Consider the following 27486-nt stretch of genomic DNA (forward strand, 5'->3'; position numbering starts at 1 on the left):
CTCTACATCTCAGGGATGTATCCAGTGGAGAAACTTTGGCCGAGGAGTTAATGGAGAGCTTTTGTTAAGTAGGACTTCTTGCTTCTCCACAGATACCCAAAATATCATCAGGAACAATGGAACTGGCATTTTTTAATTTTGGAAAGTGTCAAAAGGACTTATTTCAAAGTGATTTCAATAAGGGAAGTGAGAGTAAGAATGGGGGGGGGCAAATGACAAGGAGGGTGGGTGGGCAGAAGGAAGAGAATTTGTCTGTAAGAATATTAGCAATATCATCAGGGTCAGAGACATTGGTATCAGCCTTGTGGCTATCTGTTGAGTTAGTTGCATCTGTAAGTTCTGAGCTGAGCTTGTATTTCCTAATGATAAGCTTGAGGGACTTCTAAATTAATTTTATAATATGACGTTAATGATGAAGTTGACATCTTTTAGAGCTGTACAACAACTTTTTCTTTTTCTTAGACATTTTCTTGATGTAGGAGTTCACAATATGTGTTTAGTTTAGTTTTAAACTTGCCATTCTGCTAAAGTTAGACTGGTACACTATCCAACATCGAGTAAAACCCAGAGGAGCAGGCAGCAGCCTTAGGTACGAGTTTTGCTGGGGGAACCAGACCATTTCTGATTATCGGTAGGATCAGTAAATAGTAAGTTAATTGGATTTAGAGTAATCCCTGAATATAGAGAAGTTATTAGGGACTGCAAAGCAGGTTTTCAAGGAAAATATCACAGCAGAATGGTCATATTCCATGAGGAAGGGGGTAATGTAGGATGATGCAACTGTGGGAAATATTTTTGAGAACAATAGTAAAAAGGTTAACACCTCTGTTGGGCAAAGAGGTTGGTTAAGTGTATTGATATTTATGAAGTCCAGAATTCTTTAGACATATTTGTTGCTGATAGCATATATTTCCAGTTTATATGTGGATAGTTGAAGTCACTCATAAAGAAGTTGTTTGGTTTGATGGGTAACATTTCTAACTGGTTAATTTACTCTGTCTTCCTGCTCCGAAGGGATCCTATACAGGGCTCTGTTCTTGGCTATAGTATGATAGCCAGTTTTATTGAGTATAATTAGAACTTCATCTAGTTGCAGATTTGCATCACGCAGAATCTGGTGAGGGACAGCGGGGTATACATACTTCCCTACAGCTGATCCACAAGAAAAACACCACAACAAGTGTGAAAAGTCCACAAACAAGCGAAAGGAAGGTTCCGAGCCAAAAAAAGACCTGCACCCAAAAATGACCTTAGGTCATTTTTGGGTGCAGGTCTTTTTTTGGCTCGGAACCTTCCTTTCCCTACAGCTGATGGTAGTTCTGAATACATGATAGACATGGTACCCTAGAATACAGGGTGTGCTGTCACTACACTAGAACCAGATTTCTGTAATTATATAAATACTGATGTCTCTGAGGATAAGAAAAGCCTCCTGTTTAGAGATTTTGTTGTTAAGCTCCTGGAACTCAGTAATGCCACCTTGATATGATCCTGACTGGAATTTGCTATGTTGGGAAGTCCATCAGATTAACATTGCTTAAAAAGGCACTGTAGGGATGTTAAATATCTTAAACAGTATGCAAAAGCTGAGGAGTAAAAGGTGTAAGCCATTCATAGCAAGGTAAGGCAAGGGGTGTCCATTGACCATTTCATCCCATGCAGACACACTCTTGACCCCTTGGAGTGGAACCAATTTACTAGCCAATTATTGAAGTCAATTCTTTTATCCTTGAATATAGGAATCATTCTTGGAGAAGGTAGTACACTAGCTGTTCAATGCCAGGGACTTGCCTTCTTGAAAGACATGAGCAGAGGGCTCTGCAGTGTTACTTAACATCTCTTCCAAGGGGAAATGCCTAAGATCACTTCCCCCCACATGGGCCACTACAAGGTCATAATCATATCAGGGGTGGTGCAGGGACCTATGTTCCCTAGTGACATCCCTAATTTCAGTGCCAGAGAGACAGCTTTCACCCTATCCTTTGTCAACTGTGTTTTTATGTTTTACAACAAAATCACCAATGACTAAGATATTTCTGTGATGTTCCACAGACTTATAAGGTCATAAGGATACATGCTTGCAGTACAGGTGACTCCTGAGTAACAGTAGGTGTGGGTGCAGGTATGGTGTTTGTGCTTTGACTACATTGCTGAAATAAACAGGTAGGATGTCTAGGAGGCATAGGAGGCTTGGCCAAGAATTTCTTTACTACCTCAGCATATGTGGGAGTGATGTCATAGAGGTGTATAACATAGTGTTGCTGTGCTACTGTTTACTAGTCAAGGGTGGATGGGGAGACTAGCCTCCAATTCAGATTAATAAGGACATCTCTCATATTTATATACAGAGCACTTTTAGAGTCAAAAGTAGGCAGTAGAAGCAGTGATCTTGCACAATTCAAATATGCAAAAAATTAAAGTGATGAAGATGGGGAAGAAGAGCTAGGTGACAAGTGGAGGCCAGGAGTTTAGAGAAAGGCTAGGAGGAAAGGATGGAAAAAGGTGAAATTCTTAGCTATGTGAAATGAAAGGTGACATTTGGGATACTAATATACAAAGTATGAATGTAAATGGAGTGAAGGCTGTAGGTAGACTTAAGAGAGTGATGTGGTTAATGCTAAGGAAACATTCAATGATGAATGCTTTTAACAGGATTTAAACCTAATTACTGAAATGTGAAACTGAAGGTAGGATAAAACAGTGGCTGTTTAAAGACTCCTTTCAGTCAGTCCGCTAACTTGAAAAGCATTCAGGATAGGAGTACAATTTAAAAAACTATGTAATTCTGAAGGTATTAGACCTATTTCCAGATAAAATGATAACACTGGAGGAAATGTATAAGAACAGAGTAGCCAGGATGACAAGCACATATTTTTACAGTGTTTAAATGCCAAAGAAAACGCATGAAAATAGATAAGACCATTTTAGTGGCAGATTTTGCAGTTTATGGGGAGGAAGCTGGAATTGGGCATTAGAGCATGAACCTGCCAAGGAGTGCACTGCAGTCCTGCAAAGCATCATAGGTGTTCAGAAGCATGCACCTCTATTGGCATGGTATAGCAGGCATTACACAATGCATTCTGGCTTATGTGAGATGTTAGGAGCATTTTCAAAGTCTCTTAATCCTCATTGGATGACTTCCATGATCTCACTCTCTCTCTCTCCTCCCTACCCTAGTGCCATAGGATGCTGGTGGTAAGGGAAAGAAATGGGCTAGTAGGGATGAGGACTTTACAGTGTCAGGTGGAGGAGGAGATGGAAGGCAAGAAAAATTAATAAAAAATGCTTAGTGATTTAATACATGAAACTTAATTCATTAAGGTATTAGTCAGGAACATTTACTATTAATTCTGATTAATATGAGAATTTGCAGGCTTAGGCCAAACAGCAAATCTGTAATGTTTCAGCTTGCCATTAAATATTAATCAAGACTTTAATATGGTTAAAAGTGATTTTATCATGAGTGTGTTAGAATAATTTGGTATCACTAAGCTGGTGCTGCATCTTAAAGAGAATCTTTTTTTTTTTTTAATAAATTTTTTTTGGTCGTCGTTGGGACATCATTTAACTATTCCTGCTCCCAGGGCCCTACATCCATGCCAGGTCTACGAGCTTGTCTCTTACCCTCCCTGGACTTACTTTGGAATTGCTAGGGCCATTCATGGATCCTAAGGTCATCCTGGGGTCATAAACATATTCGATGACTACAGAATTAAAATGTAGTCTTTATTTACTGTAAATAGTTTATAAATTGATTAGAGAAGGAATGCAATATTTGACTGGATGGTTTATACAGATGCATATATTATGTGTTGTCAAAATGTTCATTTTATAATGGGAAAAAAAGACAGAGCAGATTTTTTTATACCTCTCCTCTCTTGGCCTTTTACATATCTGTGGCTGTTCTTCCAGCTACCATACAGCCAAGCCATCTGATCCCCTGATTTGTCTTCACAGGTACTCCCAGTCTGGTCCTTCACTAAATGGACCCTGACTCCTCAGGAGGTCAACCTCAACAGTAATTCATCTTTCGCTCCAAGGAACAATCAACCCATCAGGGAAGTTCCATGGACCCAGTCAGGAGACTTATCCTCATTGGTTAAAGTCCCAGCCTTAGGGGATGGTTAGTACAATGACATCAAAGACATTGCCGCCACCCACACTTATAATCTGACTAGATGACATGTGAGGCTTCTGATCTCCAGCAGAGGTTGCACATGCATTGGACTACCCCAAACCCTCTCCATAGGGTAGGGGAGGGCTGTTTGCTGTTGTATTTTACCCCCTTGATTGGCTGTAAGGGTGACTCAAGTCTGCTCCTGAACTCAGGTTGCTAGCAGTAGACTCAGATACCCTGCCTCTGCACCACTGGGCAGACAAAAATAGTGATGATCTTAAGGTAGCCATGTGTTTGTGTGGCCTGTGGGACAAGATGAGTGTTCTGGGTAAGGAAAGTGTTACGTTTTAATAGTAAAAACTATGAGTGTTACTAAGCCAAGCCAGGAAGGGCTCCATGCAATGACGTTTACAATGCAAGGGGAGAAGATATCAATAGTTAATAGGTGTATTCTGGTAACAATAAAAGGTAGACAAGACCTTTTTGAAGTGGTCAAACCTTGTGTGTTTCAGTAAGGGTCTAAATATTTGTAGGGCAATCTTAATTTTAGCTTTGGTAAAAAATGTCAAAGAAAGAAGCAGACTGCAGGAAATGTAAAGAACGTTTGAGTGAGCGAGTTTAATTAATCTAGCAGAATTCAAAACATACTTAGGCTAGGGATAATATACGTATGGTAACTGATTTAATTTTGGTAGTAAGATTTTTTATAGTAAAATTGTCAAAAATATTCAGATTTTTCAGAGTATAAGGGATTATTAAAGGTTGGGCATTGCAAAGGGGTATGATAGTATGGTCAGGCTATGAAAAGCTGGCACACAAACACGAGAGAAAAAGCAGCTACTGGAGAATGTGAAACAGTTATGGCAGTATAATTTAGATTTGAGTTATTTTATAATTATTTGTGCCAATAATTGAAGTAATTAATAAGTAAAACTGGGCCAGACTATAAGATAAGGAATAAAGTATCTGAATGATAACACAGAACACAGTGTAGAAGGATAAAAATGTCACATTAAGGGATGAAGAAATAAAGGAAATTCTTTCTGTGACTGAAGATGAAATCCTAAAGAAAAAAAAAAAACAGATGTCGGTTGTGGTACAGAAGAAGAAAGTATGTGATTCAAGGGATGAAGGAAGAAGTTTCACCCTTTATGTTGTGGAAAATAAAATGTCTTTTTAAAGATGAGCAGCTTAAAATAAGGAAAGTAAAGCAAAGGAAATGAAATAAATCAAAAGACAGAGTGAGACAGATGAGATTAGTGGAAATGACAGCCTTAGGAAAGGATGAGTGAGAAAAAGTATATTACTAAAGAAGAATCAGATTACTGAGTAGAAGAACGAATGGAATAAGTGCCCCAGGAAAGGGTGGGTTCAAGTATGGGTTCTGCAGACAAATAGATCCCTTGCAGCATAAGTGTTCTAAGATAATTAATGAACTGTTTGAGCAGGGAGGGAATAAAAACCTAAGGAAAAGGATGTTACCACTATTAAAACATTCATATGGAAGAATAAGGGAAGAGGACATTGAGAATTGCAGGACAGTTTCTTGAATTAACGCTGACTACAAAGTTTTACTGAAGGTTTTATAGATTAAGAATATGAATGGTCATAAATCATATAGCGGAAAAAGAAGCAGATAATGTTAAAAAAGGAAAAGATGGAAGAGAATTGTTAGTTTAAAAAATACATATGTATGTTTTTATGTTTTGCAATAGAGGTGCCTGTTTTTTGATGAATGTGCCTATGGCAAAAACATTTGGCAGCTTAGTATTTATTAAGTTTAGTTTTTAGAAAGAATATGATTTAGAAAAGAAATTTTGTGCATAGGCAAAATAAATATGTCTGAATTTGAGGATGCTCCTAATGAAAAACAGAGCATTAGGATGGAAGGTACATATAAAATTAGGAAAGAAATAAGGCTGCTGGATTATCCATTTGATTTCTACAAAAAAAAAAAAAAACAGGATTATATAGAGTGATTATATAGAAGACTGCAGAATTATGTGGAGTCTTTAGGTTTTTTTGTGATGTGTTTACATGTATTTCATAGTATGTTGCATGAAAATGTCAAAGTGCAGATAGAGTAGGTTTTAGGTGCATTAGAAGTTGAAATTGGTGATTTAGGGGTGAGTGTTAGGAGAGGCACGTTTCACAGTTTTGCAGTACAAAGAAAAAAAGGAAAAATCACTTATTTTGGGAAGAAGATACTAGGGTTATCTTTAGGAAATAGGGAATGTATGCCTTCAAGGGGGAAGACATTTTCTGGTGAAGTAAGAGGAAACCTACTAGGTAAGTTTACTTTATCTTTCAGAAAGAAAGTGTATCTAGTTAAGATGTTATAATTAGGAACAGAGGCATATATATGACAGAGAGGACTATGATTGAGATTCTAACCAATGCTTATCATATTGATAACTGCTGCAGTAGCCTTACCTATATGGCTTATATCCTGCTGACGATATAATAGCTGGCCAGCTTCAAAAGTTTCAGGGTACCTTCCATGCACACAAATTATCAGCAAGCTAGAGATGTGCTGACTAAAAAGACAGGTTTGGGCACCAAGCCCTTCAATGCTTTCCTGCCATTGAAGAGAGGACTCGTCTGCAGGCTTTTGAGGATTAACAGTCAGCTTGTGTTGTTCCACTGCTGGGCAGATAAGTTCCCTTTAGGAGAAAACTTTACACATTTAAAAAAAAATGTTTTATTGTACTTTCCCAATTTAGGGAAGTTATTTTTAAGCTAGGAGTTTGTGATTTAACTGACTGTCATGAGACTTAACTGTGCTTTTAAATGGAAATGCACTTTTTTCCTGTCAGATTAAAAGTTGTTTAAAGTAATTGAAAAACATTTTTCTGGTATCTGTTTATTTTACTTTTCTGAGCTGAAAGAGTGCTTTGTACTGTGTTTATGTGTGAAAAAGTGACTTTTAAAATTTTTAAATCTTTACTGGCTCTTGCTGCTTGTTTTCCCTGGTAAAAGTGTACAATTTTTGTATTGACCATGGAGCAAACTATTGGTCCCATGGCTGGACCTTCTTCCAGCCATAAAAAGAAAAAGTTAAGCAAACAGCCTTTGCCACCCCAACAGGCTAGCAATTTGCCTCAGCCCCAGGTAGGTGTCTCTTCTGTGGCAATAGCTTGTTCTGCATACCACTCATCTTAAGATTGTTCAACTTCCCTTTTCCAAAACTTCTAAGGGATTGTCTAACCCTTCATCCAATTAAAAACATAATAATAACAAAAAAAAACAGTGTCATGGAGGTTAACAGACATTTAAGAAGAAATTCAGGGGGTTCCAAAACCAATTCAGGATCCCTCCAAAACCAGGCAGTCCAAAAAGTCAGAATGACTATTTAAAAGACCTTGTTCCCCCGACCTCTAACCCCTTTCCACACTGGCAGTCTCTGTTTCCTTCCAAAAAGGCTGAATCCCCACATTTCTCTTTGGCAACAGATTGTTTCTGACAAATGGGTGCTGAAGATCACTCATAAAGGTGACACATGGCAGTGGGAAGAAAGTCCTCATTTCCAGGGGATAATTCCTCAACCATCAGACCAGACTCCTCTATTTCCCCTGACCTTCAGCACATGTTGTCTCAGGGAGTGATATAACCAGTTCCTCCTTCCCAGGTTGGGAAAGGTTTTTATTCAAGGATGTTTTCAGTGCCAAAGAAAGAAGATGCTTGCAGACCAGTTCTGGATCTTTCATTCCTAAACTTGGTTATGATACTGCTCATGTTCAAAATGGTGTTACTTTACAACCTGTTACATCTTCTTTCTCATGTAAGTTTCCTGATGACATTGGATTTAAAAGATGCCTTAGTCTTTGTACTTTCCCTTGCACCAAGAGTTTTCAGAAAGTGTCTAGCTCCGGTTATAGTTTATTGCAGAAGCACAGCTGACTCAGCCAGCACCCTGCACTGGTACCATGAACCAGCACCCCACTGCCTCAGCTCTTCAGGTGAAGTAAAAACAGATCCATACCCCCTACCCAAATTCTTCCATTGAAGAGGGAAAAAAAGGACATTCCTTCTGTTTCCACGAACCAGGTGGCCAGATGCACAACATGGCCACCTCCCTCCTCCGTAGCCATTCAGCTCCCATTTCTGTGATCTGCCACAACCCTTCCCCCCTTTTATTAAAATAGATAAATAAGGATTTCTTCTTATAAACTGCAGCAAACTGCTTGGTACAAATGTAGTAAACAGTTGCTACAGTTTATACCCTTCCTACATGGAATGCTACAGTGCTCATGTTTCTTCATTGCCTGAATGAATTGAACATGAATTGCTTCACAATTTCATTAAATATTTTACCACTGACATAGTGCCCTTGACTTAGTTAAATCCTGCTGGTGGGCATTTCCTCCTTTAAAACTAAAATAGTAGCCATCTTTAGGCATCTGCAATACTCACATCTGCAGAGGGGCCCCTCAATCATCCTTGACTGTTTAGGGGCCCCACAAAAGCTGCTGATTGTTGGGGGAAAATAAAGAGAGAAAAAATATTATTAATTTTCTGATCACAAGCTTTATCTGAAACAGGGTTCTAAAATGACCCTGTTAAGATGAGGCCGATAGTCAGTGAGTGAATATTAGCAAAGTAAATGCAAGGGATCAGCAGCCCAGGGTGACTAATCTCAGTACTTACCTTGGATTTTAAGAAGAGCTGATGCTCTCGATCAGCAGTGCATTTTTTCAGGGAGTTTTATAAATATTGGCAAGACACCAGAAAGTATAACTCTCAACATATTTGCTCAACGATTCCATTCTTGAGAAAAAATAAAAATAATAACAGAGAAAAACCTCAAATCAGGAACAATATTACTTTAATTCACTTAAATTAATAAAATAATGTTTTGCATCAACATGTATTTTCTGGACAATAAGAAGTGTGAAACTCTGATGTCTAGATTTATTAGCTGTCTATTACCTTGAATGATTTACCAGCAAGTCAAACTTTTTATGAGGGACAGAACAAAATTATGAGACAAAATCAGGGACAGGAACAGGTATGTATTATTCCTCGAGATAAATAAAAGTGACTTACCTCTACTGCTGTTTGACAACTGCTAAGCAACAGTCATTGATCTGGTGTGGGAGTATTAGTGTTGTACAGTGTATTGCTATTCGAAAACACACAGACAGACACACACACACACACACACACACTGGCGAGACATACATAACTCTTCTGAGTAACAGTAAAAAACAATGCAGTTATCAAGTAATCAGCGTAAAACCAGTATTGCTATGGCTTTTGCTTGTGTGTGTGTGTGTGTGTGTGTGTGTGTGTGTGTGTGTGTGTGTGTGTGTGTGTGTGTGTGTGGTGTGTCTGTGTCTGTCTATGTGTTGTAGTATAACAGTATCATGCTGGCAATAATGTATTGCACTTTCTAGCACAAACATCATCAGCATTGCACTTACGCTTTTGTGTGTGTGTGTGTGTGTGTGTGTGTGTGTGTGTGTGTGTGTGTGTGTGTGTGTGTGTGTGTGTGTGTTGGTTTGAGTATGCAAGAGTAACAAAATGGCCATCACACACACACACACACACACACACACACACACACACACACACACACACACACACACACACACACACCAGTGGTGGGCACATACATAACTTTTCTGGTTAGCAGTAAAAAACAGTGCAGTTATCAAGTAATATATTTCAAAAGTAGGACATAAAATACCTCACAGGATATTCAGACACTTAAATCTTCTATGGATCTAGTAGCCCCCACAACCCAAGCTATGTAAATGGATTTTGACAAAGACACAGTAATGGCCTCTGCCCTCAAACCCACCCAATCTAAACCAGCAGCCTTGCTCAGAAATGTGTACAGGAGGTTGCTGTAGGTTGTGTGGTGGGCTGGGGATAGTTTGGTCATTACTTCTGTAATTTTCATCACAATCAAACCTTATAAGTCTGCACAGGATGTCATTATATCTTGTGTTGGGGCCAGAGATAGTGTGGTCACCCCTTCCTTTACATTTCTCACAGAACTCAAGAGTATATAAAGAAGGCTACTATAGCTAGTGTAGGAACAGTGGAATACATTACTGTAATTGTTATTTTCTTTCACTTTCCTCACAATCACACATCAGCCAGACATACAGGTGAATGCCTTAGGGGTAGGGGTGAAGAGTCAGGAGGCTTGCTGTGTACATGTTTGACAGCAGTCACTTGAAATACATGACTGTGGCCATTTGGACCTCTTTTCATACCAATCTAACACAGGAGGGATGCAGAGGCAGTGTCTGTCTTTTTTTTTTGGGGGGGGGGGGCAGACAGTGTTCCCAGATAGGATTTATGGATCCTCACCAGCAACTATCCTGTTTGTTTATTGTGAACTGTTATTTTGTCAGCTTTTAACATTAAACGTTGGAAACAATTTACGTCTTCCTTGAAAGAAAAAATAAAGTAAAATTCTCTTCTTTTCTTTCTCATATTTGCTCAGGTCACCACTGGATTAAAAGATTGGGTAATGTTCTAAAATGCACCTCAGAACATCCATAACCCTATTGCTTCAGGAGGTCCTGGCTTAATTGAATTATTTCCTAAATGGTTACTGTTGTTTTGTCTTGTTCAGGTCAGGTATGTTGAAAGAATGCAAGAAAAACTAAAGTTGAACAGCAGCACTGCATTTCTTTCCTTAATCATAATTTCTCTTCAAACCATCATTGTATGAAAAGGTTGTGTAAAAAGAAAAAAAACAAACATTAGTATGCTCATTAGAGCATACAGAATGTTGTGGCTTCTTGAAAATACTGAATAGTAAGGCAAAATGTGAGAAAAAGAAGAAACATTTTATGTGCATGGTGTGGGGAGCCTATAATGGGTGGAAAACAGAGGGGACCACAGGAGGATGTGTGTGTGTGTGTGTGTGTGTGTGTGTGTGTGTGTGTGTGTGTGTGTGTGTGTGTGTGTGTGTGTGTGTGTGAGTATAGGAGTGGTGGGGGTGAAACAGTACTCTAGTCGTGCATGTAGAATTGTTGTAATGTATATAGCTGCGGTGATGCAGTGGTAGCATTGTCGGCTCATAGCAAGAGGTTCGCCCATTCAATTCTCAGCTGAAGCACCTTCTGTGTGGAGTCTGCATGTCCTCCCCATGGTCGAGTGGCATTCGAAAGACATGCGTGAATGGGCGTGCCTTCGTTGAAGGTTGGGCATCGGGCTGGCACCTCTGCACCGTAAAAATCTACTGCCAATCATTAGTGGACTGGAGTTCCGCTGTGGCGACCCCTAACTGGGAAAAGCCAAAAGAAGAATGACATCATTGCTGCAACTAAATGCCATTCAGTGAGAATCCCATATAGCCAATGTATATCCAATGAAGCTACAGTTCAGTCTGTACGTATTACTCCTAAAACTCTGCAGCATGAACTAAAAGGTTATTTAGGAAAGGTGGCAGTAACAGGATGATACTTAGACTGGAAGTTCTAATGGGGTTCCCAACTTGACACTTGCTGGGAGCCCCCAAAATGCTAACAAAGTCCCTGAAAGAGAGACATTGAAATTTTTTACTTCTTAGTTTGGGAACCAGGCTAAATTCAACAAAAAGTAATATGTTATAAAAAAAAGAAAGAAAAAAGGGATTTGTAGGTAATTCAATATGTACTTACTTTTAAATCCTTGTCAGGTTTTACAAATACAGTTTCCTCTGCATCACTGCTACTATTGCAATCAAATCTGAGGTCACTGCAACAGAGATGTAAACACTCTTTGATGTAACCCATTAAACAGAAGTGGCATTTTGATGAAGTAGCCCAACATGCCTATTTGTACAGTTGACTGTTGAAGAATTAATGATCTGTCACTTATTTTATTTCCTTGAAATAATAGTTTATACAGAGTGTGATTGCAAGATGTTCTGAAAGATCTTCTATTTGATATGAGTGAAGATTTATGGAGTATTTATTTTGAAAAGAAAAAGAAATGGAAGGTGAATTATCAGAATAGTGTAGTATTCTGCATGCTGTTGAAGATAAAAGGTTGACTGTAGCTGTAGTTTCTTTAATTCTTGTGCTTGTTGCTGTTATGGATGGTATGGTATTCTTGATGCTGCAAGTCTTTTCTTACCTGTATTGCCTGATTGCTTGACGCTAACTGGAGTTGATTATATTTTTTTGGGTGGGGAGTTACTTGGCTTGCCTATCTTGGGCCTTGGACTTCTGCAACTTGAATTGCTTCTCCTGAAAGTTTCTAATGGCTGAAACACTGGGAATGTGGAAAAACAAGTATAAAGTAATACATTTTATCCATGCCACAAACTCCTTCCCTAGTTGTTAGTAAACATTCCACATTTTGCCCATTTGTTCTACCTTACGAGAGGTAGTATAGTTTTCCATACGTTAAAGATGGAAAGTTGACTATGGCTGCAGTCTTTGAATTATTTTATTTGTTGGTGATTTGAATGTTATGGTAGTCTCAAAACATACTAAACTGTCAGAAAATGAAGCAGACCCAGCTTAAGAATTTAGAGATGTGTACTTTTAATTATTCTTGTCATTAAAACTACTAAGCCTTAAAGTCTTCTGCTCACACTTGTTCAAAGACATTTATAATGACATTCGGAAAATCATAAATGCATCATTTAAAACCCAGACTTCCAAAATGGTATTCAAATCATGGAATGGTTTGTTGTGACCAGACATTCCCTTCTGAGTGTTGCCCATACTCTTAGCTGTGTCTACTTTTGCAGAATGTTCCTGATTTTGCATCAAATGTTTGTCCTTTCCCTCATAACATTTTTTTATATTTTTGGTAACTAATTCCTAATTACTGTCAGTCAATAAGGCCAGTCATTAGAGTTTTATACATTATACTTATCATCTTTCAAAAAATGCATATGGATGAAAAACATGTTGTTCTAGTTCATTTTTAAGTGAATTAGAGTAATATTTAAAAATGTTCCTGATTTTATCACTGCCCCATTATTTTTGGCTTTGTCCATAATTCCTGGCCAAATAAGCTGAAAAGTGTGGTGCTGCCCTAAAACATCCAGCCCTACTTTGCATCTAAGCCTGACCGACTCAGCCCTTAGAGACAGTCTTTATCCTGAAGTTCTGGATCTGGTTTGCTGCCTTGCCTACGTTATACTTAGTTTACCATATACCCTATGTATCTCCAGGATAAAAGCCACTGTTTATCTTCAGCTTGACATATTGTCAAACCATTTCTCTTCTTTTAGAATTTTATGCCCCACAACCAGTCTTCACCAGTATCTGAATGGTGTTACTAATTACATAACTTTTTACATTCTCTGTTTAAGTAGTTCTAATACACCTTTTAACTATTCTGAAAATAAATCTGAGCGGTAAAGATGAAAAGTACTTACTGGTTGAACTATTGTGAATAAATGGATTTGTTTTTGTCCTACAGAGTCAACTGCTCTGTTAATAATAAATTATTATTATTATTATTATTATTATATTTACCTGATGTTCCACAATGACCTGCTCTACACAGATATCATTTCAAGGGATTGTGAGACAACTTCTAAAGTCACAAGTACATACACATATTTGATAGACATCGCATTACCTACCCCAACAATAAAGTCTGAAATTTTATTTTATTTCTTGCAATGATTCCCCTCCAAGGACTGGGAAATTGCTTTACTTATTTCAGTGTAAGAATATTCTTAGAACAAGAAACATTTGCAGGTGTGTGTGTGTGTGTGTGTGTGTGTGTGTGTGTGTGTGTGTGTGTGTGTGTGTGTGTGTGTGTGTGTGTGTGTGTGTGTGTGTGTGTGTGTGTGTGTGTGTAAGGTAGGTCTTGTGCAGAAGAGTTAGTGTTGGGTCAATGCTAAGATTTTGCTGGCCTACGTTAGCTGCTGTAATTGTTCTTGTTTTCAGGTTTAGTCTGTTGGGCATATCTTTTTATGTTTGGCATTTTGTAAATCAATCCAGTAAAGCACTAAAAGTAAAGCAATGAGTCGCATCACAATCCTTACATACAGACTGTGAAGGTAAAAATAATCATTTCACCTGTTGTCCTGGCTGTTAAATTAATTGTGGAGTCATTCTTGGGGACTGTGAACCATAACACTCATGTCTTTAGTGATTTTGGATGAGAACAAATGACTGGGATGAACAGAGCAGGTGGTAACCTCCAGTAATACTACAGGACTGATTATTGAAGCATAATCACATTTAAAGTTATAGTTAAATCTCACCTGCTGCTTAGAGAACTTTTTTTTTTTTTTTTGTGCACTAACAGTAAATCTCTGTGACAACATTGGACAATTAACATGGAATTTCACTGATAGCATACATCAGTCTAAACCTGTAGAAACCAAACCACCAGTGACCAGAGTAGAGAACACCACAAGGAACAAACAACCCACTATGTGCTGTTGCCTCAAAAGAAACCCACAGGCGTGAAATGATCCAAAATATTGGTAAAAACACAGGTTTATTACTCCAGCCAGTCAAAGCAGTAAAATAGCTTAAAAACCATACAGAATAAATAGAACACAACTGTAGTGTATCCAACACAGTCAAGCACATTTGTCCTGCTCTAGGACTTCTTCAGAACTGTGTTTGCTAAAACCCACTCCCTCTTTTATACTGACAATTAACTAATTAAAATTTAAATCATGTTAACACTATAGAATCTGTTAAAAAGTGTATAGTAAATTTAAATGTTTCTGTGAATGAAAGCAGTGTTGTTTACTGAACTAGGTTTTTTTCTATTACAAAATAGTGGCCCTATGTTTCAATTCAGGTTTTATAGATACATTGTCACTGATGCCTGGGGTTACAGTGGCATTAAGTCTCAACTGCCACCTCATTTCTGCCCTCTCCAAGTTGTTTTTCCAATTACCCCCTCTTGGATTACTACCAACAACCTCCAGAAAACCAAATAAGAAAGAGTGACTGGGGTTATTTTTAATATGCCTGTATATAGCATTATTTTCATCATGTTTTCTCACAGCATACAAATGCTCATAGATCCTCCTTCTAAAAGTTCTTTCGGTTTTACCTATGTAGAAATGCTGACATTCCTGACAAATAGCTATATATACTAGTCATAGGTTCATAGGTTCATAGATTAGTACTAAGCTAACTGCCCTTGCGAGCCATTTTAAGCCTAGCCAATTATCCCTTGTGAGACTCAAACCTTGCACCTTGTGTTTGTAAGGCAAACACCTTAACCATTAGACCACCCTCCCAACCCTTTCGTAATACAGGACCCTGTTGCTAATTTTATCTCCCTATCCATTACTTCCAACCATACTGAGGTTCCCACTAAGATGTACCTACAATGTTCACAATTTGCACATCTAGTTGTCCCTCTCACATTGTTCTTAACATTAATGGGATGTTCCAGTAAAAATTTTAAATTGTAAATAGTTTTAAAAACAAATGTTGGTTCTTTTCCTACTATATCTAATATTTCCTCGTTCCCTTTAAACAACACACAGTTTTTTTTGACAATATCCCTAATCTTACTACTTGTTTCTCCATAAGTCACCACCATGGATTGGTTATAATCTTTCCCTGTGTTAGTTTCATTCTCCTTCACCAAATTGGATCCCAGCAGGGGTTTATACCTACTACCCCACTCACTAATAACTTGCTCACAAATGGGTAGTACAAATTCAAACGGGTAACCTCTTTCAGAAAAATATTTTACTAGTGTGCCCATTTCTCTCTTTACTATGTCAATGTTAGAACATATTCTTGCTACCCGGACCATTTGACCCTTTACTATGTTTCTTTTTGTGTATAGCGGGTGACTGCTTTTAAATTCTAAATAATCATTTGAAAAAGTGGGTTTTCTATAAATTTGAGATTCGAATTTCTTGTTTTCGTAATTCTTATTAAGTAAAACATCAAGATAATTGATACTGTCATTATTAGAAGTAAAAGTAAATTTAAAATAATATCTTAAATTATTTATATATTCCATAAATTCTTCATGTTTATCTCCCACCTTCCATAAAATAAAAATATCGTCCAGGTAACGCAAGTAGTGAATCCCAAACATAACAAACAAGATTCGCAAACAGTGGTGCGCAACTAGTGCCCATGGCTATACCATTGACCTGACGATAATATTCTCCTTCAAAAATGAAACAATAATTTTTTAAGATGATTTGCATTAGTGTCATAATAAAGTTCACCATAGTTAATGATGTTTTTTCCACTAATACTTCATAAAAAGCTCTAAACCAGTTTTGTGAGGTATTGAGGTGAACAAGTCAACCACGTCCACAGTAGAGAAACTCAAACTCACTAAAAATGTATCCTGTTTGATTCTGCCCTAGAGAAAGGGGATATGATGAGCAAATGATGAAGGACACTGGGATATATGTTTTAAATGAATGGGGATCTAAATACAAGCCACTTTTGGGGAAAATAGTGGAAATTTTGAGGCCTCTACAGATAGAAATAGCATCACAAAGAAAGGAAATTATTCCACATTTAATCGAGCCTACATTATTGAATTTGGACCTTTTTCCCATTTAGTAAAGAACATCTTGACAAAAAATTGGCAGATATTTTTTTCGGACCAAGACATTCAGAATATCTTGGGACCTAAGCCTAGTTTTGTTTATAAAATGGGTAGGAATCTGAAGAATATTTTAGAAAATGGGTGCAAATTGCACACTAGGAAGGACATACACACTACTAAATGCGGGGCTTGTAGCCAGTGCAAGGTTATATTTGAAGAGAGTAGTCTTACTTTGGACAATGTTAATAACACCTTAATTAGACCTAAACAAGGAAATTGTAAAACCAGCATGCTAGTGTACATTGCCAAATGTAGTATCTGTCCTGCCTATTATATAGGCAGAACAGAAAGACAATTTAGAAAAAGGATATACTCGCACTTATATAGTATAAAAACTAAAGACACAAAAAATGCTTTATACAGACACATCAGTAAGGCAGGTAATGAACATCTTTTTAAGTTTGCTATATTGGAAACCATTAAAGCAAACCCTAGAGGCGGAAATACAAAAAATACCTTAGCTTATAAAGAATATTGGTGGCAATTGTACACTGATGCGATGACTTTGCCTGGCATAAATGATTATGTTACAGTGAAACCCCTGTTAATGATAAAAAGATTATTGCACTATTTTTGTACACATATTTTTGTACATATATTTCTGTACATATTTTCTGTACATATATTCTTTAGACGTTTATTTTATTCAATGTACTTTACTAATTTTATATCTAATGTATTTATTTACACTATGTTATTAAGTAGTTTAGATTTCTATTACATTGAATTATGGTCTTTACAAAAACACATATACTATGTATTATTATTTATTCATATGACCAGAGAGCAAAAATTTTTTTACAAACTTTTAAATGAGTTTTTAAACATTCATTATGTACAGTTTTTAAACATTCATTATGTACATTTTGTAGAGTTAAATTATTATCGCTGCTTTAAGACTACGCCAGTTTGGTGCCAAAGCACAAGTATTTAAAAAGTTGTAGAAGTATTAAGTTTGTTTGTTCTGATGAAGCTCGTTGAAACGAGTGAAAGCGCTTAACATTTGTGTTAATAAAAGATTTTACAACAGTATTGTTGGCAGCGATTTACATTTCAGTAGCTGTGTCCAACATATATTACTGTTAGTTTCTTCATTGGTGCTCACAACTGTTTATTTACTACTGCTGTTCCAGTTTATACGAGTGGCTGCTAGCGTTTTGTTTGTGGTTCCGTTTTCATATCTGCCCAAAAAGTCCCAAGAGTCCCTTAACACATGTTCTATAGGGACCAGGGACTTCCTTACTATTCTGTCCACAAAAAACCCTAAAGAGTAGGTAGAACTGTTTTGACAAGTTATAATCAACCTGTATGGGGGATCCCTGATGTCCTTGTGGACTTTCGGTATCCCAAACACAACCGGAATAGTAGGGTTTTGATTCACCAGAAAACCGTGTACGTCTTCATTTATGACACCTTGCAATAGTGCATCTTCTAACATCATCTGGATTCTCCTATGGGAAATATTTATTTCATTTTTAGAAACACTTTGATATTTCTCTTCCTGCTGTAACATGGAAAAAATCTTGCTGTTATAATCTTCCTTATTGGTTATAGCCATCCCACCCCCCCTTGTCTGGTTTCATGAACCTCAGTTGGTCGTTACTTCTTAATTCCCTCAGTAAACAGTTCTCGCCCCTATTTAAATTAAATTTACTAGGCTTAAATTCATTGAAATACTCAAAAATCTCCTATGAACAAACTTTATCAAAAGTTCCTATTAAGGGGTGAAGTGGCGGGTTAAAACAACTTTTTCTTCGGAGCCATTCCTTCTCCCTAGCCATGTTGTTGTCCTTAAACATGTATTTTAGGTTCATTTTCCTTGTAAAAAGTTTTAATTCAGTTAACACAGAGCTTACATCTTCTTTTTTTTAGAGGGAACAAATTTAATACCTTTCATTAGTAAGGTGAAAATATTCTTATCAATATTAATACCAGCGTAATTAAAAATATTAAAACCCTGGTAAGACAGCAGCAACCCATCAAAAGAGCTTAGAATGTCTACTTCCTGCCCCACTTCATTAAGTGTTACTTGTAGCTGTTCTTCCTCCACTTGTTCTGCGGCAGGAAACCTTTCCGCCTGGAAGGACCCTGAGGTAAAAAAACATCATGGTTCCTATAGTTATTTATTTTATTTTGTAACCTCTTGGATCTTCTTAAGGGTGGGTATTCTTGATCATACATACTTTCCATTACACTTTCTCTCTGAGGATTGCCCTGCCTGTTATCAAACATTTCAGCCCTTGAAACATTGTCTCCTTCATAACTTTCACCAAAGTAAGATTTTGGGAAGGGGTAAGCTGTTTGATTTCTATACTCATTCTCATCCCTAACTAACTTTCTTTTTTTCCTTTCAATATTAATTTCTACTTGTTCCTCAACTTTGTCAAAAAACATATTATATTTCACAGAAACATTGTTAAAATGAACATAATTTAAAATAGCTTTGTTACATTTCTCTTCAGTCTAATCCATACCAGTCACATTACTGAAGTTTTAACAAAAGGTCTCCCTACATTTATAATAATGTAATCAGATTTTAGTGGCACATACTTTCAGAATTTATGACACAATTTAAATGCCTGTAAACACTTAGGTCCATGTATTACATTCTGATTAGATGAATAGATTTATCTTGTGCAGAAGCAAAAACATTTCACTTTTATTCATTCCTGTGTATCTGAAGAATTCTTATTTCTTGATCATATTGTGATCTTTCAGTTTTCTAACTTGGGAAAACATGCTGCTTTACTTTTAGAAATTTCATCCTACCCAAAAATCATTCTGGAGAATGTTTATAGGGGAAAGGCACTGCATATTTATGTTAATGTTTTTTTTTTTTGACACATAGCTTTTTTAATTCCATTGTCAAATAATGAGGATTTATTTTCAATTTGTTTATTTATATGTTTGTTTTGACAGATTTGTCTACATCCACTAAGCCTGTTTTCAAACTGAATGCAACGCTAAATTAGGAGCAATAAATATACAGCAGTTTACTCACTGCAGTGTCATAGTACATGATTGACTGCAGTGGTGGTGCTGCGGTAGCATTGTCGCCTCACAGTTAGACGTTGCCCGTTCGATTCTCAGTTACAGCGTCTTCTGTTTGTCGACATGCGTGAATGGGCGTTCCTTCATTGAAGGTTGTGCGTTAGGCCCGGCAAGCCAGCATGTAAAAATCTACTGCCAATCATTAGCGGACCGGAGCTCTGCTGTGGCGACCCCTAACCGGGAAAAGCTGAAAGAAACAAACAAAGTGTCATAGTACATGATTATCAGTGTACTTTGTACAGTTCACAATGCAATGCTATGCATCAAACATGGCACGGTGACAAGTAACATAGACACCACATATGCAGCTATGTGTTAATTTGGCCCATCTTAGCAGACACGAGGATTGATACAGACCAGAACAGAAAAGGGGTCCCAAAAATGTCAAATGGGTAACACAGCAGTAGGAATCAGCTCTTATAATAAACTAGAAAAAAGAAACTAAAATGCATAGTCAGATCGTGTTAAAACTTACTAGGTAGAAATGCACTCAATAAGCTTTTATACAGTGCCTCATGATTTAGAAACTAACTTGAGGTAGGAATCATATGCCTTGTCCAGCATCACTGTGCAAGTTCTAGGGACAATTATCAACTGATGTTCTGAGAATTTGGAGTGGTAGCTTTGGGGAGACATAGAAGTGAGATGACAGGTTAGTGGGTATATTAATATCCAGTACAGTTTGAAGCATGCAATATAAGAGCAGGTCCTGTATTTTCCAGGACAGAATGTTCCATCATCACTGTGCAGTTATCTTACTGAGTGATGGTGCAGCTGGACAAAAGGATGCAAAAGCCTGGGTTGCCCCTGGACTTCAACAAAGCCATCAGTTAAGTATCATTTAGATGGCTCATGGAAAGGTTTCAGGGAAAAGAGAGTAATCTGGATTAACAGCTGCTTAAAGAGCAGGAGGTTCAATATAGCAGTTCAGCACTCCTTATAAGGAATGCAGATAGCACCCACTACAGTAAACTATAATTGCACAGTCCTGCTTGCTTTGCATGTATCAGACACAAGGCCAGTGTTAGTATTTTGGGGGCCCCTAGCAAATGTCAAAATGGGGAGTCTGCTGGGCACTTACATTTTAAGTATCACCCTGTCACTGCCATCACTTCATACTACAAAGTTTTATGAGTAGAATGTACAGATTGACCTGTAGCTACAATGCACTTACATTACGACAGGCCTGTGTACCACACTGTTGGCCCATCTCACAGAGAGGCTTTCACAGTTACTGGCATTTAGTTGTAACAATGATACATTATAACAACTCTGTGTACAGGGCTGGACTTAGGTGAAAGGGTGTCCTAGGCACTGCCTACTGTTTTACACTCCCCATATATATATATATATATATATGTATGTGTATATGTATATCTTCCAGTGCTCCCATCTGTCCCCCCCCCCATCTTGGGCCCCCATACCATGAGCATTACTTCTTTTCTTTCTTTTCTCACATTTTGCCTTACTGTTCAGCTTTTTAAAGAATCCATGACTTTGTATATGCTCTGAAGTGCATTTTGATGTTTTGTGTTTTTTTTTCCTTTGTACACAACCTTTTCACCCAGTGATTGCTTGAACAGAAATGATGATTAAGGAAAGAAATTCAGCGTTGTTGTTCCACTTTGCTTTTCCTTGCATCCTTTCAACACACCTTTCTTGACCAAGACAGCACAGTAATAACCACTTAGGAAATAATGCAGCTAAGCTGGGACCTCCAGATGCTATAGGATTATAGATGCTCTGGAATACATTTTAGAGTATTTCCCAATGCTTTACTCCAATGGTGACCTGCACAAAAATCATGAGTAAGAAAAGAATTTCAGTCTTATTTTTTTATTTCAAGGAAGACATAAGTTCTCCCAAAACTTAATGTTCACAGCTCACAAAATAGTAGACCATAATAAACCAACAAGACAGTTGTGAGGATTTGCAAATTCTATCTGGGAATATTGCCAGCCTCCTTAATCCCCCAAAAAAGACAATCATGGCCTGTGCAGCTCTCTAGTCTTAGACTGGGATGAAAGCAGAGGTTCAAATGGCCACAGCCATCACAGCCATATATTTTAAGTGACAGCTGTCATACATATACATATACATATACATATACATATACATATACATATACATATACATAGCATGCCTCCTCATCCCTGCCCCCCCCAAAGGCAGCCACCTGTATACATGTCTGATATGTGATTGTGAGGAAAGTGAAAACAATATATAGGTTAGAATAAAATGTATTCCAATTTGTTGCTTCTAAACAGTATACTTCTCCTAAACTAGCAATAGTAGTCTTCTTTGTACACCTCTGAGCTCTGTGAGAAAAGTAAAGGAGGCAATGACCACACTATCCTCAACCCCAATACAAGCAATAATGACCTCCTGTGCCTATTTCTAAAATTTGACTGTGATACAAGTTAAAGAAGTAATGACCTCACAATCCCTAGTGCCCCACATAACCTACAACAACCTTTGATGCACACACATCTGAGCACAGGTGGTTTTAGAATGGTATAGCTGAGGGCAGTGGCCACCACTGAGTCTATGTCAAAATCCATTTATACAGTCTGTTGTGAGGAGGCCATCAGACTCCAAGAAGATCAAAATATCTGAATGATCTGCAATAGATTTTATGCTTTTCTTTTGAAATAAAATTACTTGTTAAGTGCATTTTTAATGCTACCTACAAGAGAGGGTGGGATTGGCATAATAGTTAAGTCTACCTCACAAATACAAGGAGCAGATAACATCTGGTTATTGGCTAGGCTTGCAACAGTATGGACACTAGTTGTCTGGTATTTACCTATGACTCTATAACACTAATAAATGTCTCCCAGCATTATTGTGTGCATGCACATATAAAAATCAGTGATATTATTTACATACATATATACCCACCCACACACACACACACACACACACACACACACACACACACACTAAACATTCACTTTCAGGGAAAATGGAGAATTCCAGTTCAGCTGCTATATGTTTTTGATGTACTGGGGTAACCAGAGCACATGGATAGACACAGACTGGAAGAGCATGCAGACTCCACATTGCCAAGAACTCAGCCAGTGCAAAGCACTCTGAGATGGCAGTGTTGTGCCACAGTGACAATGAACAAATGGTTTCACACATCTTCTTCCTGTCAAACCACCAAAGATTGCCACCTATTACGTGCAAGGTCTATGTTTTAATGGTAAATGAAAGAAAACATGGCCAACTTGTTACTTTTAAATGCACTGCAACCACTTCCACCAACACACATGCATAATGTCATTGCTGATGATGTTTGTGCTAAAATGAATTATAAATTACAGCCAGCTTGTTACTCGTACACTACAACACACACACACACACACACACACACACACACACACACACACACACACACACACACACACACACACACACCATAGCAATACTAGTTTTGGAATTATTTCAGCAATTACAATACATTGTACAACACTGGTACTGCCACACTAGATCAGTGACTGTTGTTTAGCAGACAAAAAAAAGATCAACAGAGGTAAGTCACTTTTATTTACCTCATACCTATAACTCTCTCATTTTATCTCATAATTTTTATCTGTCCCTTATAAAAAGTTTGATTGCTGGTAAATGTTGGGACCCGCTAAAATGAGTCATGAAACACAGAGACTGAATGTCCAAAAAACGGACTTATATATATATATTAAGTCAGAGATGGCCATTTCACAAAAAAATCCCATTTCTCAGAGGTATGGTGATCTTGGAGTTGGTATATATACGTTTGGGCTGTGGGGTACAAGGGGGGGCAAAAAAAAAGCAATTTAAAGGAGAAGAGTAATACTTAAGATTTGACCTTCTCCTGGATTTTTGGTCTTTTTTTACGGTGTGTCGGTACTCAGCATTTCGAGTGCCAACATTTCAGTAGACATCCTTACAGAGAGTCTGTCAACCCAGACATCAACGTTTCATACTTCTTATTGTTCAAAAATGCGTATTGGTGCAAAAGATGTTATTCTATTAACTTTTCAAGTGAATTACAGCACTATTTAAAATGTGTTCCTGATTTTGAGCCTTTATTCTGCTATTAATTTTGGCTTTGCCCAGAATTCTTGAGAAAAGAAGTTGAGATTTATACTATCTGCTGTTCCTCCAGTATTTGTAAAACTCCCTCAGACAGAAAATGATCCCTGATCAGCAGTCAAAAGGATCGGTCATTTTGGGTTTCTGAACTCGATTCCTCACCTTCTTCATGATCATTCACTGATTATTAGCTTTATCAGAAAATTAACACATTTTTTCTCATAATTGTTCCCTGACCAGCAGCAGTTTTTTGGGGGCCCAACACAGTCAAGGATGATCAAAGGGCCCTCTCTGCAGCCATGGGTATGGCAGGTGTCTAAAGCTGGCTCTGATGTTTGTTTTAGTAGAGAGTATGTCCACCAGCAGGATTTAATTAAGCCAAGAACAGTATGTCACCGGTAAAATATTTAATGAAATTGTGGAGACTGTTGCTTGGCATAGCACTGTTACAACAACCAGAGATATCTTTGAATTTTAAAGGTGATACAAATAAGAGTTATTATTAACCTTCTGGTTTATTAAGTATACAAGATTGTTGATACTTTTTATTGTTGTTAAACTTTTTGTTGGTTTAACAGACGTTACAAAATATCAAAATAAGATAACTTGCTGTGGTTGGGGGCACCCTAGTGACCATATGGTTCGCTGGTGCCTAAAGCCAGCTATGGTCAGACACTGCTATGGACTTGGGGTGCAAGGTAATTGCGTGTGTTGCTTAAACAAAACTGAATACAGTTACAGCTGATGAATAACAGTATGAATAAGGACCTTGAAATGTTATTTGTGGGGGCAGCAAAACTGCAGTTGCTGTTCTGTGTTTATAAAATACAAATACAAACACTTGTTGCACTAATCCTGAAATGCCTTTTAGGCAGAAATGGGAAAATCTAGTAAGAACAATAGTTAAAAAGCACATTGTGACAATTGGTAGCATGAAAGTTAAATCCTGCTGTCCATTGTGAAAAGGTGGTTATGTGATGTTGGGCTGCACTGCTATGGTTATATAATCCAAAGATACACCTGTTATTATGAGATATGTGGAACTTGGTGAGATCTTATTTTGAGTATTAAGTTCGGTATGGATTTGACTGAGAGGGAGGTGAGACTAGGGATCATAATTGTTAGGGTTTAGATGGGGGTCATGTTATGAGGAGAGAATGCAGGGGGGTGACATTGTGTGCACTGAAGGACAGAAGAGAAGAATGAGGAGAAATCTTCATATGGAAGCATGAAATTATTAAAGTGGATGTGACGATTCCTAATTTTACTCTAAGCAATCCAAAAAGCAGTGGGGTGAAGACTTCAATAGACAGCATGCTGCCTCCCTCTCCAGCTTCCTTAGTATGGACCTTCTTGGATGTTTAACACCTCTGCTTTTGAGTGCACACTTCCTGGTTCCCTGAATACTAGGTCATTTTTCTTTGAAGTTGTTTGGTAAACCTATCATTTGAGTGAGCTTTGGAAGAAAACTCACCTGTTCTCATAATTCCAGATGCATTGTTCATAATGTGATAGTACATCAGGCGTGCCATGTAGAATGTCTGCTCAAAATGAACAAAACTGGTACTGGAATGCATCAAAACTAAAAAAAGAAACTCTTTGAAATGAATGTTCTGAAATTACAATATGGAAGTCACTGGTTCTAGCAGCAAAATAGAGTTTTAATTAAGGAATAGATCCTTACTGATGGACCTGCAGAGGTGATTGTGGTTATGGTAGTTAGGCAAAAGTGATATTACATGATAGGGAAATCAAGATGGTGTACCATATCACCAAGTACCTTTGTCACTGTAGGCAGGAAATATATCGAAGGACAACTGCTTTTATGTTAATTGGTAAAGAACAGAACAGTACTGTACAGAGGAATTGTGCCACCAAGCATTTATAAAGAGTGGGATACATTCACAAATCTCCTTATTCCTGAGGACTGAGAACAACTAACCAAATCAATGATCCATCACAATCAGAGTGGAACAATAGTGCAATATGGCTGACCAATAAAACAGCATTGTTCCGGCTTTCCTACAGGCTAGATGGAGAATGTCAAATATAAACTGCATTTCTTTATTCAGTATTATATTGCCAGGTCTGAATACTTAGTATTGTACAGTCCTGTTTTCTTTAAATGTATTAGACACTGTGGTGCACTTGTTTTGGCTTTTGTAAAGGCAAAATGGAGAATGTCAAATATAGACTGCTTTTCTTTTTTCAATATTAAATTATCAAGTCCTCACACTATTGTATAGTCCAGTTTTCTTTGTATGTATTAGACACTGCTAATGGGCTTAGGGTGCAAAGTAATTCTGTTTATTATTTAAACAAATTTGAATACAGTTACAGATGATGAATAACGTTATGCACAAGGACCTTGAAAAGTTATCTGTCTGTTAAAACAACAAAAACAAAATCAAAACATTCCTTACCTTCTGCAACCTGTTGATTGTTAGTTGTGTTGTCAGCTTTCTACCAAACTCCATCTTTCATAGAACATGGCTGAGGAACTTTACTGTAAAAAATATATTTTTGAAAAGGAACTTAAAACAGCACTTGGCTATGACATGTATGCATTGCTGGTGAAAAGAGTAAGAAAGGGTATAGCGTAATAATTAATGCCAGATTTCCAGCTGTAAAATCTGGAAACTCTGTGTAGTTTTCTTGAGTTATTACTCTATTACTTGGAAAAACCCACCTGTCTTTCTTTCTTTTACAGCTGGGGAAACATGTGGCATGTCCTTACTAGAGCAACATTTAATGTCAATCACTAATACCAAAGCAAATGGTACTAGCATAGGTAATATGTGCATTTACAGCCTGAATATTAATTTTGGAGCCAAATATTTGCATGGTAGCTTATTATATTAAAGGCCATGCTTTAAACATGCTCCAGCAGCGACATCAAGCCACTGGCATATGATGATGGTTGTTCTTGAAAATAATGTCAGATTTTAATTATATATTGTCACAGCCAATAAATACTGTTCAGGAAATATTATCATTTTTGAGTAGTGTCAGTTCATGGAAATGAGGCTATAAATACATAATATGTATATGTTGCACCTTACTATTTTGAAACATGGAAGAGAAAGTGATCTGTTAGTATCAGCTTGTTCTCAGAATAGATTGATGATGCCTTCATTGCTTTTTGCACCTGCAGGGGACCCAAAAATAGCTTCTCAAAGATAGAGTAAGCACACAGAGAAAGGAAGAAAAAAAAAGGCACTCAAAGCAAAAAACCCTTTGAACATTTCATTGTGCAACAGTAGCATTTCTTCTGTTGCTAATAATAACCCATAGGTTTCGAAACTGTTAAATAAAGCTAGTAAAAACTGCTTTTTGATTGTGTTCTCTCTGTGTTGCAATATCCCTTTTACTGTGCTTCTATTTTACATAACCGTGTAGAATTCAAGCACGACTTGCTGCAAAATATGTCTAAAAAGCAACAGAAATTTGGGTAAGAAAAATAATTGTATTAGGCTAAGTATTAATGGAAATGAACAGGACAATGTCAAGCACATTAAAAGAATAAATGAACACATCATAAAAAGGACTGTGAAATTGTTTTGATGCCACTGAAAAGAGATTTATATTCATACCTCAATCACTTCAAAGTATTTAAAATAGAGAAAGGCTTCTTCATGGATTCTAAAGAAATGGTCATGAAAAAACTAGTTCTAGTTTTAAATGTGTTTAGACCCTTAAAAGTGATGGTGGTGATACAG

The sequence above is a fragment of the Protopterus annectens genome, chromosome 9.part0 (assembly GCF_019279795.1).
Source record: "Protopterus annectens isolate FY-2018-M chromosome 9.part0, PAN1.0, whole genome shotgun sequence".
Classification (NCBI taxonomy): Eukaryota; Metazoa; Chordata; order Ceratodontiformes; family Protopteridae; genus Protopterus; species Protopterus annectens.